This window comes from Notothenia coriiceps, unplaced genomic scaffold (genome assembly GCF_000735185.1).
Source record: "Notothenia coriiceps isolate Sejong01 unplaced genomic scaffold, NC01 NC01_scaffold00006923, whole genome shotgun sequence".
In the NCBI taxonomy this organism is placed as follows: Eukaryota; Metazoa; Chordata; class Actinopteri; order Perciformes; family Nototheniidae; genus Notothenia; species Notothenia coriiceps.
The window spans coordinates 5,382-10,525 of record NW_011339624.1 but is presented as its reverse complement, the minus strand read 5'-3'; the positions used below and the strand labels follow the sequence as shown (position 1 = coordinate 10,525).

The following is a 5,144-nucleotide window of genomic DNA, read 5'->3' as shown; positions in this document are numbered from 1 at the left end:
ATATAATATAAAGATACAGCGCCCTAACTTCTCACAATTCAACAATTGTATTATTACTTTGCTTCTATAAAATTCTTATTATTTTGCGTAGAGTTGTCTCAGGTAAACCACCAAAAGGTTCTAACTTCATGTTTGTGTTGGTCAGTTGATCTACAAATCGTAATCGTATCGTAATCAACATGTTTATGCTGTACGCGTGTTCCGATTGTCGATCGGGTGTCTGAGATGTCATGCTAAAATTCTACAGGTGTGGTTTTTGTAGCAACTGGGTAATACAGAGGAAGTTTAATTCCTACATCTTATGTATATTCAATCATTTATCAATTGTGTTTCACTGAAAAACCAGAAGATATTACAAAAGTTGAAAATATTACCAAGCCTAATTTTTTACCTCCTTAAAGCCACATTATAGTTGTTTTGAGGTGTGGTCAATGTCTGCTTATACCCTAAATGTACATGGTATGTTTCTATAGAAGTTGTCATCACTTTAATATATATTTATTTTTAACATACAAACAAGTAAGTTTCCTACAAGAATACTTTTTACAAAGGAATCAGGTGGTTTTTTTCTAGCTTTAGCCGCGCATGTTTGTATTGTTTTCCAGTTAGGGTGGTTTCTATTGCTCCTCGCTCAAGCTAGTCAGACCTTGGCTGGGAAATGTTTCTTTCCTAATTCTTCATAAGAAAAACAGTTATTCTTTTGAGCTTCTTTCACCAGTATGGGGATATGTGATCAATACCATGTTTAGCTGTATGAGCTGCTAACTCCCAGGAACTTAAAACTATTCACGTTTCTTTACCACATCTCTATTGATGAAGACAGGGGTGTGTCTGTGTCCTCTTCTCCTTTTATTTGTTTTACACCATTCAGTTACTTGCTTTTGCTGATGTTGATACAAGTACACAATGAAAAACAAAAGTGTTTTTTTTCTGCGTACAGATCAACAGATTAAAAAAGTTTGGGTCAAACTGGTTTTCTTATTTACTGCTGTCAGCGTTCAAATGATTTGGATACTTAGAAAACTCACTGCATTGTCTCCTAAGATGTTCAAGTACATCTTTTGTTCCTTTATATATATTTTTAGCATGTGTATATTAGTCATTGATAGTGTATAAAATGCATTTTGTTAAAACATATGAGATAACTGGAAGGATTTCGACCATAGACTGTATTTGAGAAGTGGACCTAATCCATGTATGTCACCCATTGATTTGTCGACTTTGGTTTTGTAGCCTTCAATTTGAGGTTTTTAAGAAAAAGTCCATAATTCCTCACAATCAAAATATAGTTTAATGGCTGATTTATTGTTTTAGGTAAGATTAGACTTTATTACAGGACAGGTACTGAGACAACAACATGTAGTTGGCATCTACAGAAATGAAAAAAGGCCAGAGTATGTTAACAGCATTTATAGACATTTAAAAACTTTTTTTAGCTATGAATACACAAACATACTTTAAAGGTAAGAAGTGCAAATCGAGTTATTCACATAAAAGCCTGTTTATAAATGTCAGTTTTTCGAAGAGATTTAAAAGTTTAAGCTGATCTTGGTACACTGTTTGATTGATGTAATCCAACAATTAAAAAAAAACAAAAAAAAAGAGCGATTTTAAAATCCAAAACACTACCTTTTTTCATTGAAAAAAACCTAGAGGTAAACATGTCCAACATGTTCTTATCCAACCATATGAATTGTGCTTCAATCGATACTTATTGGTGTTTCAAAAATGTTTTTACTACCCTCCATTTCTTGGCATGCATGTGGTTGTTCAGTACTCATGTGTGCAATGTACGGAGGGAAACCAAGGCCACGCATGTCATCGGTACCGGTCTGTGTTATCGTCTGCCGGTTCTATCCTCAATCGCTGTCACATTCATGCCTTTAATGACTCAGTGGAGTCCATGGAGGATTCTTAAAAAGGAATTACACAATTATTTTCATGAAATTCTTGATTTTCTCATGCGTTCTGTCTGGTCAAGCAAAAACTTTGGAAGTTTCAACATTTCTCAGAATACTGAAAATTCCTCTATCAAGTTATTGTTTAATATCTGATTATTGTTTTAGATAAGATTAAACTTTATTAAAGGACAGGTGAGGATTGAATACTAGAATTTTCCAGAGTACCAAGTATCTTTTAAGGCCCTATGTTTATGTTGAAGCCCTTCATGTTCAGTCCCAAATTACTATATGTCATGTTTTACTTGTGCTCGATGACATTTACACCTAAATTGGCACGTAGGAAAACATTTTTAAGTAGGAGCTCAGGCTTATATGAAGAAAATAACAATGTAACTAATACTCATCTGCAGTAAGCAGCATCTGCTAGAGAAAGTGTGTGCAATCATGAAGCCTGAATATGTAAAATATTGTTTTGTCTGTTAGGTTTCTGTGGTGTAATAGCTGGTGGATTTTTATCAAATTTAGATTATTATCTAATAACTGTTCACATCACAAACAAGTGGTTCCTGCTTTAATGTGGGGATTTGTTTTGGCTTTTATATCATTATACATTAAATCATTTGGGTTGTAAATTATTAGTCAGATAAAATAAATAATTTAAACATGCCATATTGTGATAAGCAGAAATTGCAATTTCAACCTTTGGCTGCGCAAGGAAAACGTGGCAGATGGGGTTTCTTGATATAAAGGTTACTGATTACATGTATATCCATTGCTTCAGGAAGCCCAGCTGTCCAAACATTTTTCTTAAGGGCACGTAGTTGCCTTTGCCTGTAAGAACCCAGCATGATAACATAATTCAGATTTGTATTGTAACTTTGTTAGACACAGTAACTTCTGTGGTGACACCAAAACATTTTCTCACTGACCTCCCTCAGTCCCACAGTGTTGTCTTGTCAGAGCAGTTACAAATAGAACGACCTATGCGCTGGCATTACCTCAGTGTGTTCAGTCTCTCTCAGTCGATTTACGTCCTCTGTTCTCAGTAGAGCTCTCCTAAGATTGACTAGTTTTGGAGATGCATTCCTGTCTTTAGAGATGAAAGAATAACTCAAGCCAGAAGGAGTGAGAAAATGTATTGATCATTAATCATTATTGATAAATCTGACAAGGAAAATCTGAAAATCCTCACTGAAGAGGCTTGACAATAATTGAAGTGTCACTATTTCTTGTTGAAAAATGACAAACAGTTAACCGATAATCAAAAACCCTTTCCAATTATTTTTAATTAATAATTTTATTGGCACAACTAAATAAGTTGTGGCTTGGCATGAAATCCAAGAATCTCTTCTGGTGAAAACGTTTGAGTCTGACAGCAAAAAACACAAACTGCTTTCATTCTTCTCTCAGCGAACAATGCAGGTGGTTCGCTCTCTGACAGAACAAATGCCCTGCCAAGCACTTTCTTCATCTGTCAGGGTGGTGGTGATCATCATCTAAAGCTCTTAATAAATCATAAATGTCTCTTGTTCTCCCTGCAGGCCCCGCGGTTAGCAGAGCGGTACTGTGTGTGCCACCTGGCCACCGGGGACATGCTGAGGGCCATGGTGGCCTCCGGCTCGCAGCTCGGCAAGAGGCTCAAGGAGACCATGGACGCTGGCAAACTGGTAACTGTCTGCTCCTCTGCTTCTCAGGATCTGTGTGTTTCCTTTCTCTGCCTCTTCAGACTCCTCTGAGGCTCTGTGTTGATGTTACAGCCTTTAGTGTTCAGTCCCTCATGACTTCATGTCTCATGTGTTTGTCTTTGAGAGAGAGAAAACCAGACTTTTTCTGAGAAATGTTAATCTTTTGACTTGGAGCACAGTCATAAATTGAGAAGTGTAACAGTTACTAACACTTATTTGCATAGCTGCTAATGGAGTTGGTTAAATGTAATTTAGACTGATCGATACTAACTGGTGTTTGAAAAATGTTTTTACTACCCTCCATTTCTTGGCATGCATGTGGTTGTTCAGTACTCATGTGTGCAATGTACGGAGGGAAACTAAGGCAGGCTATGTCTTCGGTACCGTGTGTGTACGTCTGCCGGTTCTATCCCACGCGATCACATCATGCGCTGAGGCGGTGGTTTTAGTGGAGCACGGCGCGTGACTGCAGAGCACCAAAAAGAGCCTCGCAGCCGCGAACGAGACTCCGTGGTAAACTGTGGTAACATAAGAGCCCGTTGGAAAGCCGAAACCGCCGTCGCTTTTAAGAGCCGGAGCCAATGATCCGCTCACTAACGTAAAAGACAGTAGCCTATCTATAAGGGACCTCCAAGGTCAAAATTCAAACACCCCCCCCAGCTCTCGGGTATGCTCTCAGCCCTGGTCTGCGGAAACACTGTGCATAACCTCTCTCTGTCTCAGCATGCGACGGATTTCCCGAGCTGTTTTCTCCCTCTCCCTTTATTTTCCGCTCCTGTGTGGCCGGGGAAGAAATCCCTGTCACATGTTGTTTTTCGGCTCTGTGCAGCTGTTGCATCCGATAAAAAGATGGATGAGGATAGTTGCTGTGTTCAGGTCAGTGATGAATGGTGGTGGAGCTCATAAGAAGAAAACCTGGACCTCTCCGCCCTGGCAGCAACGGCTTCCTGGTTGGAACGGATCCCATCGCACAGTCAACAAGCAGAGATGGTTAGTGTTTAATAAAGGACATTATTTCCACACCTCTATTCACCCTTGTCTGAAACCAGACCCAGTCTCTTTGATGGATTAGCCTGCCGGCTCTGTCTGATTGTCAACCGTTAGGAGATATCCCACCCCCTTAAACGTCCATACAATGTGTTCAAGCGCTAGCCAAGAGTACAAAGTGTTGGCGTAGTGGATGTCAATAGTGTTAGTGTATGTGGTAAAAACTCTCCCCCTGTGGGAACTTGAAACTTGGGGGATTGTAAGCCTTTGCAGACCAATTTACATGCACCAAAACCTATACACTCTCCAGGAAAGGAAAAAACCCCCTAAAACATGATATGACCTCTTTAATGTGATGTATACTTTCTGCTCTTACTTGAGAAACAAAACTGTACAGTAGTTTTCACATTTTAGGTAATTTGTTTACATTTTGGTTTGTGTACAGATTAAACAAACGAGGTACAAGTGTTGTTAGATGAGTTTGGACTATTTTGTATGTATTTCCGAGTCAGGGTAGCTCTAGCTCGTCCATCGATCATCTGATCTGATGGAATGTTGGATTCCATGCGTA

The 5,144-nt window shown here is 38.9% G+C and overlaps 1 long non-coding RNA gene across 1 annotated transcript; it reads left to right on the top strand.

The window, feature by feature from the left end:
- The first annotated feature begins 3,395 nt into the window (after window positions 1–3,395).
- LOC104943839 (uncharacterized) lies at window positions 3,396–4,492 on the top strand. The gene is made up of 2 exons (XR_798164.1): window positions 3,396–3,568; window positions 4,463–4,492. It is a non-coding gene; the product is annotated as an uncharacterized lncRNA (long non-coding RNA).
- Window positions 4,493–5,144: the final 652 nt, after the last annotated feature.